Source organism: Notolabrus celidotus, chromosome 8, assembly GCF_009762535.1.
Source record: "Notolabrus celidotus isolate fNotCel1 chromosome 8, fNotCel1.pri, whole genome shotgun sequence".
NCBI classification, from domain to species: Eukaryota; Metazoa; Chordata; class Actinopteri; order Labriformes; family Labridae; genus Notolabrus; species Notolabrus celidotus.
The window spans coordinates 33,474,082-33,490,677 of record NC_048279.1 but is presented as its reverse complement, the minus strand read 5'-3'; the positions used below and the strand labels follow the sequence as shown (position 1 = coordinate 33,490,677).

At 41.5% G+C, this 16,596-nt stretch overlaps 1 protein-coding gene and 1 long non-coding RNA gene across 2 annotated transcripts in view; one reads left to right on the top strand and one right to left on the bottom strand.

Moving 5' to 3' along the window:
• Nucleotides 1-16,596, top strand: part of LOC117817031 (leptin receptor overlapping transcript-like 1) — a 762,389-nt gene that overhangs the window by 278,143 nt on the left and 467,650 nt on the right. The gene's annotated exons all lie outside the window — the stretch shown is intronic.
• LOC117817038 overlaps nucleotides 11,870-16,596 on the bottom strand; it is a 116,085-nt gene continuing 111,358 nt past the window's right edge. The window contains exon 5 of the long non-coding RNA XR_004632074.1: nucleotides 11,870-13,055. This is a non-coding gene — a long non-coding RNA (uncharacterized LOC117817038). The remainder of the gene's footprint in view (nucleotides 13,056-16,596) is intronic.

Here is a 16,596-nt window from a genome sequence, read left to right as displayed (position 1 = left end):
CTGTATCTGATGGATGTATGAATGAGCCTCGGTTTGCAAACATGTCAGCCCTGACAGACGTAAAAAGCTGAGAAATACCCGTGTTGTTGTTTGTCAGATTGTTGCTCAGTCCTTCTCCTGCAGCAGACGGATCTAAAGAAGAAAACTTGTGAAACTAAAGTCTGAGAGGAAAACACACGGTGGAGCAGAAACCATCACGAGCATCCTGCAGAGCAGATGTGAGAGGAGAGCAGAACCACTCATCAGCTGTTTCTCACACAGACCGTTCACTCGCTGTGTTCATTTTGAGCAACTTGTGACCCGGTGAGTTTCGTGCTTTACGAGCTGCACTGCTAATATTTGGAGATTTGTCCCTTGACGATACAAAGCAGAAAGAAATAGTTGTATTTCAGTCAAAAGCTGAATTTTTGAATCAGTACAGTCCTCAGATTAGAGGTGAACTTTCAGGCAGACAGTGGCAGGAAGAGTCTCCAGTTTCCCTCTGCTAGTAAATATTACAGGTTAGATATTAAAGGTGACATATCATGCTTTTTTCATCAACATATATTGGTCCAAGAGGATCCCCAAAACATGTCTTTAAAGTTTATGCTCAAAAAAACACTTTGAAATCAGATTTTGGTCTGCCTGAAAAGCCCTCTTCTTCAGCCCTCCTCAGAACAGTCTGTTTTCTCTCTGACCACGCCCCCTCGGGAAGTGGATGTGGCCTCAGCTCTCCGGCACGTTGATCTAATGTTTACATGTTGGCTGAATATACACGGCTGCTCACAGACCCGCGTTACTTCAACCCTCTGAATCTGATCCTGATGGAGAGGCGCCTGCAGCAGGACCTTTCTGAACCATTGGTCACAGATTTAGTGTTTCTTGTTGTTTTATTTATCAGTATGTAGACGTGTGTCTTGGTACACAGCTACAAACATGTAGCTATGTGGCTATGCTAACTAGCGCTAGCACTTTTCCATTTGTCAGTATGTAGACGTGTGTCTTGGTACACAGCTACAGCTACGACATGTAGCTATGTGGCTATGCTAACTAGCACTAGCACTTTTCCATGACAAATAAAAATCATCCACTAGATCTTCAAATCTGCAGACGTGGGGAGTAAAACCGACCTTTGTGTTTATTAAGACAGCCTACAACTAGCATGCCTCCCTCCTAAGCTCCTTGTTAGCACACATGTGTGCAGGGAATGAAAAATGGAGGGGTTGAGTTGTATTTTATACAGTCTATGGGCTGAACAAGCTCCGAGCTCTGACTTCCTGTTACAGACCGGATATTGTTGTGACGTATGAAAAACACTGAAAACTGAAACGGCTCGTTTCAGCACACATTTACAGAAAGGTGGAGAAATCAGAACAGGGGCAGAATGGATTCTTTTCATTCTCGGGGGGTTTGTAGACAGGGACACATATTTCAGGTAGAGAACCATTAAAAAGTCGATTTGTCACATGATATGTCACCTTTAAGAATCACAGATTAGGAATGCTTGAGCAGAGGAATAGTGGTATTGACCCTAAACACTTCAGGATTATTTAGATAAATAATCTGTCACAACCTCCTGATCATTGAGGGAGGCAATTCAGGCCCTAAATCTGTCCTAAAGCTGCACTAACTGAGGTTTTTGATGCACGTGTGACATTCACAGCAACACTCTACTACAGGCTAGAAATAAATACCTCCTTCAGTCAGGACATGATATTCAGTTTTTGTCAAGACTCTAAAACCACATTTTGAATGAACTTGTAATTATATGCATGAACATTAAACATAAAGGCAGACCTTTAATCCTCTCCACAGTCCCGCTAATGCTGGGTTATTCATGTGAGTGATGAATATATGACTTCATTTAGAATCAGCAGTCTCCTGTGGAGCCCGCTGCTCGCAGTTTGAGCAGAAATTACTCTGAGAAGACGACAGGCTGCGATGTGTTGTTTGTTTTCTCAGGACCATTAGATGGCAGCTATTTCAGTCAGAGTCTGTGGGCGGGGAGCTCACAAGTGTGAAATGAGAAGAGAGAAACCATATTATTGACTCATTACCCGAGTCTGTGGTGTGGGGGACTGTGGATCTTTGTGCCATTCTCCATCGCTGGTGTTTTTACCACACGATGCTGATATCACACCAGCAGGAGCATCAGGAGTCAAACGTGGGGCAGTTCATCACAATGACACACTTATGAGCTGTTTTTTATTGTGTTGTTCTGTGGTTAATAATCTGTTTATGTTTCATTTAAATAAGCAACATCTTTATCTGACCCTTTATGATGGGCTGCATGAAGCTTGAACGCTACAAAGTGCCCTGTGCTCTACAAGAAAAACAATCTAAAAGCGCTCAGAAGACAAGATGTGCAGAAGAATAGATATTGTTTCCTCTTTAATGAGCACACTGCTTCAAATAAATATCATCCACAGCTTTCTTTACTTTAAGCTCTTTGCAAAAACCTGCAAATGAAGCTGAGCGTAATTCATTCTTTCATTCTTAAGTCATCATTCATTCAAATCCACCTCCCTGTCTCTGCCCTTCAGTGATCAGCTACTAACAGGCATTACATCTCTGAAGTACTAATCCAATCACATTTAACCTCAACCTCTTTCGACCAATCTTCGCTGCTGCCAAAACTGTAGATCTATCCTCCTCTGTCCCCCTTTCAGTTCGAGCTTTGCATCCCTCCTCCCCCCCAGTCACCTCAAATCCATCTCATCAGTGTCCAGCTCCTCGGCTCATCCTGCATCCTTCCTTCACCTCCGCCCCTATAGAGTGTCTCGACTCTATAGGAAGGGAACCTGTCCTCTTTCTGTGAACCAAACATGCACTCAGGCTGACAAACTGAGGCACTGCACCCCTGACGTCAGGGAGGTCTGTGAGGGTTTAGAGCTCAGGCTTTGGACTGGAGGTTGGGACATGTTTTTCATTAGTGTTCAAACTTTAAGATGCAGATTGGGATGTGTGTTTGAGCAAAGGAGTCAAAGTTCAAGGCGTAATGCAAGGATAGAGGAGCTTCCAAACCGAGTACATAATGTCAATCAATCATCAATCAGACCTTTCATACAACAATATGTAACACAAAGAGCTGCACATCAAAATAATAATGTTGGTAATAAAAAATAATTCATTAAAAATACAGAAAATAAAACCGCTATCATGACACCTTAATGAGAAATCACTGGAAGTAAATTAAGATGTTAAAACTCAAGGGGCGCTGGTGGCCTAGCGGTCTAAGCGCCCCACATACAGAGGCTCCTAGTCCTCGTCGCAGAGGTCGCCGGTTTGATTCCCGGCCAGTCGACCATTTCCTGCATGTCTTCCCCCGCTCTCTGCTCCCCACATTTCCTGTCTCTCTTCAGCTGTCCTATACAATAAAGGCAAAAAGGCAAAAAAAATATATATATATATATAAAAAAAAAAAAAAGATGTTAAAACTCAAGATGGGAAATTAAACTCACAACAATTTAATAAGATAATAAAACACTAAAATATTAAACCAGTAAATAAACTAAGATTCTACACTACAAGTAAATACAGCAACATAAAACAGAATCAAATATTAAATCTAATGTGTAAAAATCACCGGAATAAGATGAGAAGAGTTCATTTGCAAAAACAGGTAACTCACTTTTAAAAATTTAAAAAATGTTTAAAAAAAACACATTTTTCTATTACTAGCTTTAGGTATTATCAATCAATTGAAGTTGTGTGGCTTTGACTAAGTCTAAATACATTCATAATTAGTGGTATCTTAAAAATGTAACTTTATTAAAAATGTATATTAAAGGAAATATGTTTTTTGAGATATCTGTTTTTGCAAATGAACTCTTTAAATTAATAACAAAATAAATGATTACATTATCCACAATAAATTATAAATTTATAAATAAATACAAATTAAAATAAATACATAATAATAATAAGACTTTTATTTGTAAAGCACTTTTCAATACAAGTAACAAAGTGCTTCAAAAAAACAATAAAAACAGACATCAAAAGGAAAGAGGCCAAAAATTTAACTGAGAATAAAAGCAGAGAGGTAAAATGTTAAAAATTAAAATACACAATTCAAACAATAAAAGCTTTACTATAAAGGTGATAATGTTCATTTTCTCCACTATAATTTGTTTTTAATCCCTGATATATGTTTTTATTGATTTTATTTGTTTCTTTTAAAAGAAAAACTTCACTCGTCTGAATTGTTTGAGTTGATTTTTGTACATAATGTTTAAAAAAATCAAATAAACAGATCATTGAAAAAATAAAGTTAATAATACATAATATATATTATCTATATTCATTCAAAATAAGACAGTATATGACTTTAAAATAGACCAAAATATGAACTAGATAATAAGTTAATAAGGTAAGATGAAATTATACTCAGCTAAAAGCGAGATTTAAAAGGTTTGCTCTTAAAAATGTTGATACTCTGTGCAGCCCTCAGATCTTCAGGTAGGCTGTCAGGGCAGGGCACACAGCAGTGCATAAGATAAGATAAGATAAGATAAGGTAAGGTAAGGTAAGGTAAGGTAAGGTAAGGTAAGATAAGATAAGATAAGATAAGATAAGATAAGATAAGATAAGATAAGATAAGATAAGATAAGATAAGATAAGATAAGATAAGATAAGATAAGATAAGATAAGATAAGATAAGATAAGATAGTCCTTTACTCGTCCCACAACCGGGAAATTCAAGTGTCACAGTAGCAAAGTAGAAAGTGCAAAAAAAGTTATAAGCAATTAAAATTAAAGAAGAAAATATAAGCATATCTTGCAACATATATATATATATATATATATATATATATATTCTCATGATGGGAGAAATAAAAATGACATATAATCTGGAACACAGGTTTGATATGAATTTAAGATAGATGGATATGGAGAAGTCTAGGATGCTATTTTCCTCTTTTGCTTCTGATTTAAGATTTGTGGTCTTTGATCCCTTATTTGACAGGACCGCTGACAGAGAGAGGGAATGTTGGGTAGACATGCGTGAAATGATAAAGGCTAAGAGTCGACCTGTGACAGATGTGTCGAGGACAGTATCCTCTGTCAATAAGGCGCTCACCAGCGTACCCCTAAGTGGGATTTTCAGTGCAGGACCTCTCTTCATAATACAACATTTCACACCGTGCTGTAACTTCTTCCTCTACTGCTCCAATTAAGGATTCCTCTTGGGACCACTGGAGCCGAGGCTGCCTACAAATCAGACACACTGCCTGAGTATTTTCAAGAGCTTAAGTGTAACAGCTGTCCTTAAACAACCCTTCTCATCTGAACGTGCTGACAGCTTTGAGGTTACATCAGATCAAGGGACCAGCACCCTGAATGAAAAGGCTTTCCTCCGATCCAAGAGAACCAGCGGATGGAGTTTGATGCGTAGAGGAGGGACCGGCGAGTGTCAGGGCTGCAGGGCTCCCGATGTCCTGATGTGTTTCGACAGCCAGAGTTGGGACTGACAGCGAGGGCCGACCTGTGCTGTGTGATATCCTCACTGCTGCTGGTTTTGACAGCTTCATCTTCGGCTGTACCTTCGCCTCAGCTGAAGAATCAAAGCCCGACATCTACACTTAACGTGGAAACTGTGAACCAGTGCAGAGTTTATCAGCTCCAAGAGAGAGACAGGAGTTTAAAGTTTGGTGACTACCTTTAAAATCACAATTAGTTTGATCTTTACAGTGATAAAATATGAGTACTGTGTGCAGGATAAAACAGCATCCACTTTTATAATTAAAGTTTAAGAACATTACACCTCAGAGATGAGCAATCTCACAGACTCAGAGGAGTTTTTACGGTTCTGTCCTTTATAACTTCATTTCCTGATATTTATTTCTTTTCATTTACCCTCAGTTCTCGCCCTTTATGGGTTTGGTACTATTGTTGCTTCAGGTTATTGCTGCTGTGTGACGCAGGGCAGAGAGAGAGAGAGGTGGAGGAAGAAAAGGTCAATAATTCATCAAGCAGGACACAAAAGGTGGAAACACAAGAAGCATCTTCCAGCTCCACGGGGAGGACACTGCAGACTGCTACAAGAGGAGATGTTTTAAAGAGGAATTTTATCTCAGGTGCATGAAGTAGAAAGTTTTTATTTGCATGTTTCCATTAAGAAATATTTGCACAATTTAAATAATCTCATTAGAAAAGCAGGAGAATGGAAATAGCAAATTTGGTCACCTTTTTTTTCTGCATAGTTGAGGAAATCTAGCCGTTCTTGGGGTGATTTTTAATTCCTCTATCTCTCTGACTCTACTGTATTTAAAAGTTGAATACAATTTCAGAGCATTTCTGCACCAGTTGCACCACAGACATCAATGATAATCAACCTGACACCGACATAAAGAGGGCTTTAAAGTGCTGTCGCCTCACAGCAAGATGCTTCCTGCTTCAGTCCTCCACTAGAGGAGCTGTTCTGTGTGGAGTCTGCATGTTCTGCCTGTACTATCCTCTCTCTCTCTCTCTCTCTCTCTCTCTCTCTCTCTCTCTTCATCTCCTCTATCCCTCTTTCAAAGCCAGACTCAGTCTCCCCAGATGTGAGTCTGGTTCTGCTCTAGGTTTCTGCCTGTTAGAGACTTATATAGGGCTTTTATAGGTACTCAAAGATACTTTACATGAAGTGCCAAATATAAAAATGAAATGAATAAAATACAAAAAACAACGATGGGGAGGAAGTAGACGTCACGTGTTGCAGGCTTTTTTGAAGAGATACCTTTTGAGTTGATATTTAAATGAGTGAAGAGACTCAGAGTTGCTGTTTTTTGGAGGGAGAGTTCCAGAGAGTTGGAGCAGCGATGCAAAAGCTCTGTCCCCCAAGGTGTGATACTTGATCTTGGTGGTGGGGGAAAGTGTTCAGCCTTTAACTTTTAAATTAATAAAGTAAATCCACCAGTTCATGCATGACAAAAAAATAAAAAAATCCCATGATGAGAGGCTCATAGCTCCTGCCTCAAGACATGTTTACTTTGTGATGATGATTTAAGAACTGCAGACTCACACCCTGCAGGTTGTGATCCATGTCAGCTGGATTAAGAACTACAGATGGTGTCAACACCCGTGAACCGAGAGCAACAACACTCAGAGGAACATCTCCCAAAGCTCTGGTATTAACCGTCCTCATGGTAACGGCTGTCAACCTCCGCCCTACACACACACACACACACACACACACACACACACACACACACACACACACACACACACACACACACACACACACACACACACACACACACAAGTAGACTCAAACACACACATAAGGCAGAGCAGGCACATTCATGGCTGAACCAATTAGCAGAGTCACAGAGTCGCTCACAGGAGAGAAGCTGTGGTGAGTCTGTGTAAACATCACTGTCTCCCCTGAGACTGATGCAGACTGCTCTGACGGTGCATGTGTGTAATATCTGGCTGGTGAGGAGACCTTTTGATCTCAAAGCTAACCTGTATTTAAAATGTGGATCATTGGATTACTGTATTTGTTTGAGCAGAGACACCACCTGTTTCAAACCTTCATGAATCCATAACTCTGCTCAGATAACTTGAGGAGGAGGGCTCATGTTTCTTGCAGAGAGGTTCAACCCTTCTAAGATGAACAACAGCAAGAAAGACAAAGTTACCCCGGTTTCAAAGTCATCTTTTTATCTGGTGCAGCCATCATATTTCAGCTGGTGGGGATATTTGTACCAAAAAGTGTCCTCTGGTTTTTTGGTCCTGGTTGTCTCTTCTCTCCTCTTCATTCGTTCTGCACAGCTGGAGACATCAGGGCTCCTCTTCCTCCCTCAGGGGAACACTTTCTTTGGCTCACCCTCTTAAAAGTTTGAAAACATGGACTGAGAGAAAGCTAGAGAAACTTTTAACTCTAGAAAAACATGTATTACATTAAATACTGTGCTATATCTCAGCGCATCATATTTATTCTTTCTCTACTAATATAATGTTCCTCATCTTTGACAGCAAGAGAGCAAACACTAATGTAGTTCAGTCTTAATATAATAAACAGTATGATAAATGATTAGACAAAAGTCTGACACTTTCAGTTCAATCTGAAGACTATCTCCAAACAGAGCAGGTCTAGACCGGACTCTATGTTCTATTATTAACAAAGACCCAACATCAAGACCGGATAAGATCCAGCCCCACCTTACAGACAGGACTCAGTCTGATCTTAATCCACCATGAGCAGAGCACTTTGCAGCATTTAGCAAGTTACAGTGGCAAGGACAAACTTCCTTTAACAGGCAGAAACCTCCAGCAGGACCAGACTCATGTTAGACACACATCTGCTGAGACCGAGTTAGGGTTGGAAAGAGGGATAGAGGAGATGAAGAGACATCACATAATAGTGATGAGATGGATAGTAGTAGTTGTAGCAGCTGGAGTCTGGCACATCCACAGCAGCAGAGATCCAGAGGAACCTACGAGACAAGGGAGCTCAGGGACTCCAGAAAGGTCTATGGTTAGTAACTTTAATGGGACAGGGAGAGTTAAAATAAGTGATAGGGAGAGAGAGGGGATCCCAGTGTGTCAGTCTAAGCCTATAGCAGCATAACTAAGAGCTGGTCCAAGCCTGATCCAGCTCTAACTATAAGCTTTATCAAAAGGGAAAGTTTGAAGCCTACTCTTAAAAGTAGAGAGGGTGTCTGCCTCCCGGACCCTGACTGGTAGATGATTCCAAAGGAGAGGGGCCTGATAACTGAAGGATGAAGGTGATGTCTTTAGATTTGTTTGCATTGCAATGAAAGGCTAAAAAATATTCAGTTTTCATCAATATCAAAGAGAAGAGCAGAAGAAAACAAAATTATATTTGACACTCAAGAAGACAGAACAAAGAGTGTTTGGTAATCTTTCTTTAAATGATCTCAATATTTCATTAGCCCCCCAAAAAATGTCAATATGAAAGTTTAAATTGATGAATTCGGCGAGTCTAGAGGTAACTCAGGCTTCTTTCTGCAATATGCTTTTTATTTTAGAAACATTTAAAACAAAGTTTGATTCTATGAAGCTGCGGAAACAAACACAGTTTTATTATAGGCATGCAATTCTGGTATTAACACACTGACATGATTGAACTAGTTCTTTTAAATTCTGTCTTTTAAATTCTGAATCCAGTGATTCTGTTTCTTGGGAGCAGAGAGACTTTGAGTTTCCCACAGAAGAACTCGGTCCTCCCACTCAGCTCCGTAATCCACCTCAGGCCCGTTTCTCAGCTCCTTCACATGAAGTGAGACACATCAATGCAAACAATCAGCTCCTCTACTTCCTCTATTGACTGAGTGATCTTAACAACTCTTCATTGATCCGCCTCTTCCTGCTCTCATCTCATCTGCCTCTTTCACACCTCTGGATTGACCCGACCGATCCCAACCTCTGAGAGTCTTCTGCTGCAGATCTCAGGTAACAATAGAGACAGCTGGACCAGGATTATTCACCTGACGACCCAGGACTCTTCAACAGCGCTGCCTGCAACATTATTCCCATCGCAGGCTGGTGTTCTTTTCTTGACAAATGACGGTCCTGAAGTAAAAGTGTGTTCACAGCATTTTAAACATTTCCTACAAGAAATAAATTCACTGATTAGAAAAGCAATCATCGGATTCATGTGGATTAATACGTATAGCAGCTTCCACGGGTCCCTTATCCTCTCTCCTCTCCGGCTCGAGTCAAGATTTTTGATCAAATAGTTTCCATGGAGAGTATTCGAAGCAATTTTCTCCACACTGCAATTTAGAAAGATACAAACAGTTTAAGTTGAAGTGAGGAGGAAAACAAGAAAGTCTCTCCCGCTGTTATTTTCACGCTGACTGCAGGAAGTTCTCTCTCCGTTTTCTGAGCCGAGGAGAACAACAGCCTGGAACAGACAAACATTTATCTACTTCACACAACATCCCTCTCTTCAGCTCTGCATTAAAATCACCTGAGGCTCCATTAAGCTGCTGTTTAATCACTCAGGTGCAGAGAACATCCACGCAGGGACCTGTTAGGACTTATATAACGGCTCCTTGCAGAATGTTTGGTCCTGTGGAGCGTTCACCTGCAGAGTCGACCGTTTATTTCCCAGCAGCACTTCCTCCTCCACAAATAAAACAAACTAGGCCGACAGTGAGCTGCTCTCAATATACTGTCACCTTTCTGCTTGTAGGGAATACAGTGACATGATAATATGTTGGTTCAAATCTTCTGAAATGTAGCTTTGTTTTATGGATTTATAAAGCCTCAGTTCAAATAAAGATGCAGCTACAAAAAGGAGAATTAAAGCATTGTTATGATTTCTTCTGAGAGGAAGTTCTCAGGTGAAACTGGCTGGTTTGAGGTTGCTTGAGGTGGAAAGTTCAGGCTTGAGCAGTCCTCCCTGAGCCCTGTTTGACTTAATTGACGTCCGATGGAAAGTAATTGAGGGCAGGAGGCTGTAAGGGCCAAGAACTGACAGCACTTTGCAACTTCTTATGTAACCTGCATGACGTCATGTAGCTCACCTTAGCAGTGTTAGGAAGTTTTAATGACCAACTTTTAATTTCCTCAAATTCAAGGTACTTAAGGGACGGACTGACTGCCATGTGATCCGTACAGACTGCTTCACCACAACATTTAAGATATCTAAACATTTAGAGAACAATAAATATATACATTTTTTTACTTTCAGGCAAACTTTTTTTGAAATGCCAGCATTGGTTGCACCTTCATGCTTCTCGTTTACCGCCTCTCTTTTTTAAATTTCATGTTGCAGCGTTCGTTTACCCTTCCACGATCGAGGGCTTTCCCTTGGAATCCTGTGTTTCACTTCATAATGCTATGAATTATGGGTAATTCCCTTACGCTAACTCTGCAAAAATGCCCACTGATGGAAAGTGGGCATGCAGGGCTCAAAAAAGTCTGAGAGAGATCCCTCATGCACTTGAAGATTTAACAGTGGGACATCCCTGGGAGGCCCTCACAGACTGACATCAGACTTCCAGCAGATCCATGTTCGGTGTGTCTACAATCCACTGAAGTCCGGCTCCATGCTCTCTCGTCCGTCAACATCCACCGGTTGTGTTTTCAGAATGCAGCACTGAGCAGATCCGCATCAAACTGAAAACATAAAACAAAAAGGCCCAGGTTTTAAAATGGAATTAGGCCATTAGGGGGGAACGTGCTTCATAGTCAGCGATTGGGCGAGTGTGGACATAGAGACTGGGTCTATGACTTGAAGCTGAGGCTGGCTGGTGAGGCACTGAGGTGAAGGCAAGGTGAACGTAAAGGTCAGCTGGTGGTGCTGTGTGAGAGACTTAAAAGAAGGCTTGCGGCTTTGGTGGAGAGAGGAACTGGAAGCAGAATACACAAAACACAAGTGCTTCATAAAAGCTGCTGCTACGGTGCTGACTGCACCACAAAATTAATATGGCACATGTGGATGGGTAGAATAAGGTTGGAAGTGCTGCAGCTGGTGATGGATGGATGAGAAACAGGTGTGCATGCAGCAGCTGGAAGCCGCGCCCAGCCTCTGAAAGAACAAAAAGATTCCTACTCCAATAAATCCCAAGTAAAACCTCATGTCCTGTCCCACATGAGTAACTTCTCAACCAAAACTTTCTAATCACGTCTTCGTACAAGATCAGTTTTGGTTCATGGATTTCATAAACCAGAAAAGAGTGCATCAGACTCTTCTTGTGTAACAGTTTCATCAGAGAGAGAACCCAGAGGCAGGAGCAAACAGATGGATGTTACACAGCTTCATCCACTCGCATGGAGGCATTTTAACACAACCACACTCTGGAGACGAACTTAAACACTTCGCTGCAACGTGCCCGACTGAAAGAGAAGAAGGAGGAGAGATAATGAAGGAAAAATTAGAAACGAGTGCCTCCAGTCATCTGCAGTGTAAATGACAAAAGATTGGAAAACTCACACTCAGGAACTTTTAAAGGCAGAGCTCAGGCACAATGACTCTTTATAGATTAAACAATGTGTCTTTATTTCTGCCCATCCTTCAGGTGGGTACAGTCCACAGCAGAATAGATCCTTCTGTTGATTTAAAACAGACATTCACACTTATGGAAAGTTCAACAGGGGCGGAATCAGACTTTTTTGACTTGGGTGGCCAAACTGGGACACTGACATTTATAGGGGTGCTTAACATTAGGGGCTTTCCCCAGACCTAGGAGGGTTGTCTCCACTAATCAAGTCTACTTCTACTTCTATAAAATAATTGTTCCATCTGTTAACACTAGGGAGGCAGGGTTTTATGAGCTATACTGCAGTCAGCCAACAGGGGGCGCTTTAAACCTCTTGGCTTCACATTCAGTGAACATGACAAAAACGATTAGAGGTCAACAAACGAATTAAAGAAACTTAAAGTTATTTATTATAAAAGTAAATGAGATAAACAAAGGATAAGATCACATTTGGGGTATGTAGAGTCTGTAACATCACTAGTGTGCATGTGGGTGCGTGAATATGGTGTAATGAGAGGTGTTGATGAGTGCACTAACACAACAGTCTAACTAAAGCAAGTTCTTCTGGCATGGGAAGAGGTGGAGGGAAAGAGAGAGAGGTATGGTAAGGTGATTCTTGAGCCTGGTGGGACAGTTCAGAGTGTTTTTACCCTTTTCTATCCACTGTGGATCTGTGGTGGAAGGAGGAGGGAGGGAGGGAAAGGACTCAAGAGGTTACAGGATACTGTGGACCAAGGAACCAAAATAAATACATAAAGAAATAAGGAAGCAGAGAAATAAAGAGGTAAATAAATAAATAGAAAGTAAAGAAAAAGAAAGAGTAAGGGAAATAAAACAAGCTAAAGTAGTGAAAAAAAAGAGTAAAAGAGTGTGTGTGTGTTTGATAATGTGCATTTCATGTATTAGGTGTGATGTGTTTATGCGTGTGTGCATGATGCGTGGTGTGAGCTCAGGCAGCAGTCAACAGGCAGAGGTTTCTGGGTTATGGACGGTTCAGTGGGTGGAGGTCTTTTTGAAGTTGATTGATGAAGGACAGAGGGGTGTTGACTTTGGTGTGTGCTTCCTTGATGGTTTTCTGGAGAGCGAGGTAGCAGGAAGCCGGCCTTTATCAGAGAGGGAGCCAATCAGCAGTCCTGGCACCTGGAGAGAAAACATGGGAACAAGTATAATAATAATAATAATACATTTTATTTATAGGCGCCTTTCTTGGCACTCAAGGTCACCTTACAACATTAAAAACAAACAGAGTTTAAATAGCAAACAGTAAATGAAACACAGTTTAAAAAGTGTTAAGTGAATGGACAGAGGAGTTGTGGTCAGATGGAGTAAGCCAGTTTAAACAGATGGGTTTTGAGTTTGGATTTAAAATGTGGGAGTGAGTCAGTGTTGCGGGGGTCAGGTGGGAGAGAATTCCAGAGCTGGGGAGCAGAGCTGCTGAAGGCCCTGGTAACAAGGTGAGCAGGGTGGATGGAGGAGGAGGATCTGAGGGTGCGGACGGGTGTGGCAGTATGGACGAGGTCAGAGAGATATGGAGGGGCGAGGTTGTGTATGGGTTTGAAGGTGAGGAGAAGTATTTTGTAGTTGATCCGGTGTGTGATGGGGAGCCAGTGGAGCTGCTGCAGGATGGGTGTGATGTGGTGGATGGAGGCGTTGCGTGTGATGATATGGGCGGCTGAGTTTTGAACCAGTTGAAGTTTATGGAGGGTTTTGTGGGGGAGGCCAAACAGAAGGGAGTTACAATAATCCAAACGGGAGGTGACGAGGCTGTGAACAAGAATGGCGGTGGAGTGGGGAGTGAGTGAAGGACGGAGACGGTTAATATTGCGGAGGTGAAAGTAGGCAGACCGGGTGACGTGGTTGAAATGGGAGGTGAAGGAGAGGGTGCTGTCGAGGATGACACCCGGACTCTTAACCTGAGGGGAGGGGAAGAGGGGCGAGTTGTCGATGGGAATAGAGAAGTTAGGGAGTTTGTTTAATGTAGATTTTGTGCCAATTAGAAGAAGTTCAGTTTTATTGCTGTTTAATTTGAGGAAGTTTGAGGTGAACCAAGATTTTATTTCAAGGAGACAATCAGTGAGGGAAGAAGGTGGAAGTGAGGAGTCAGGTTTAGTGGAGAGGTAGAGCTGGGTGTCATCTGCGTAGCAGTGGAAGTGAATATGAGTATGTCCATTATAGCACACGAGCAACCAAGGCTCGAACAAACCACAAGAGATATGAACACAGGTGAAACCACCTGTACACATCTATATAAACCCTTCAGAGTCAAACCAGAAGATAAGTGAGGCAGTCCGCTGGTTAATGGATTTACTAATTAGCTTGTTTTAAGATCAAATTCAAGGCAAGCTTGTCTTAAATTTGACTTCACGCCTGTTGTGAACGAGTGTTTTCCCCCGTGTTGCAGAACTTTTCTGCATAAACACACACCCACTCTAAATGCGGAGTACATTTCCAGTGTTTGACAGCTCACTCTGACTGATTCTCCTACAGGGAGCTTCATTTGTTTCTCATATTTTCACATTTTCCTCCAGACAATCATTTTCTTTTTGTTGTCTCTCTTTTATAAAATAAAACAGAGACATAAAAGACGACTCAGATGTGCAATGTTTCGCTCAAGTTAAATCATTTCACACTTCCTTACACATAAAACTTCCACGCAGCGTCTTTCTCTCTGCAATCTTCATCCAAGTTTTACTTTGTTTCACAGCAGAGCATCGTTAAAGTGGGATTTTTTTACTCTATGCAGGAGCAGGAAACATCTGCCTTCTCAAAATATATCTTCCCAAATGATGGATTTTCTTTTTTAGTATCTGTGTTGCAGTGTTGTAGTACTCGAGTCACGTTTTGCAGGACTCGTGACTTGGACTTGGACTCGAGCACTGATGACTCGTGACTTGACTTGGACTCGAGCGCTGATGACTCGGACTTGGGGTCGGACCATAGACTGTATAAAATATGGACGTAGTATCCGTGACGTCACCCATCTGTTCCTGAGAGCTGTTTTGAAGCCAATCGACGGCAGCAGCCATATTGGTAATGCGTAACTCAACTAGGCAGAGTGTGACTTAGTGTGAGTCTCTTAGCCAATAGCTGTGTGTTCCCGACCGGGAGTCACGTCAGTCATGTCCTTATTTGGGCAAAACTCATAATCTTAATATCTTCTTAACCGTCATGTTAGAAAAAAATTCACCCCCCGTACAGTGTATGCCATTAGGGAGATTAGCGTTGTAGGGCCAAGCCGTTTTTTGAACCAGGCTGTAAACATGTTTATTAATGCTGCAAAGATCGTCTTTTTCCCATTCATATCTATGTGGTTTCCGGTGTTTCTGCAGCCAGCCTCAAGCGGATTTTCGATGTATTGCAGTTTATATCACTTCCGCATTGGCTTCATCGTTTAAGACCGGAGTTTGCCACTTGGGTCGGACTCGAGCATTGACTGCAAAAGGACCCGGATGATAGAGAGGAGGACTCGGGCTTATATATTGATCCAGACTGTTTTAATGTTCATGTTAGATTTTATATGTTTCATAAAATGTATTCCGTTCAGAGCGAGGGCTGGCATGAGTGTTCGCCTGCATGCGCGTGCACGTGACGTCTGCCAGGATTTAAAGACGCTACCAGCCGTGCATTTTTCTTTCAAAGATTTCACAGTAAATGCAGCGAGAGCAGAGCGACATGTTGGAGATTTAAGAGACCCATCAAGGAAAGAGACCAGCTCAAACTTTAACAGACATCTGTACAGGATGAACCCAAAAGTGAGAGAGATGCTAAAGTTTCTTGAGACCGTTCATCACTTTACTGTGTTAGTATAACGGTAATATTAGTGACTAAAACAACTAAACCAAAGTTATTAAGTTGTTTGATTTATTGTTAGTTTATTGGACACCGGCAGTGATCCCAGTGCAGCAGAATCTCTGAGCGCGTCCCCTCATCAACTGAAGCGCATTTACGCACGTCACACAACGCTGTGACTTCATTCATAAATTAATCTCCAGACACACTGGCCGGATTTCATTAGAATCTCCCTGCAGTGGCAGTCAGACCTCATCAATTTACTAAAATCGAAACTGAAAATCAAACCGGCCACAGCGCTGGGGGAGAGCGGATCGTACAGGATCGGACACATTTCAAATGTCCAATAAAAACTTCAGATTCTCTGAAGTCTTATTAAACAAGATAGATTCTCATTAAACAGTCTGTAGCGTCCTCGTGCTCTAACGTCTTCTGGTAAAAAACCCCTCAACAACATTCACCTCTCCCTGTGTCCGCCCCTCCTATCTTATCTGCCCATCCAGGTGAAAACAATCAAACTATCAAAATGCTTACTGAAATAAAATAATGATAATGCACATGACATTGCCCTTAATATAAACAACAACATATAAATGACATAAAGTAAAATGATTATGAATATATTAGAATCATTTATATTTATGGCATAAAATGATGGAAATAACTCCAACACTAATGTTAATTAAATAAATGTGTTTCCTACACATCCAAAAGGTCCCACACAGCCAGACCAGGTCCACACAGCCAGACCAGGTCCACACAGCCAGTCTAACAGTCAATAGTTTGGATTCAAACAGCTGCCCTCCTTGTAATATATAACATTATCGGTGAGGACTCGACTTGGACTCGGACTCAAGTCATGAGGACTCGACTCGGACTCGGACTCGTATTT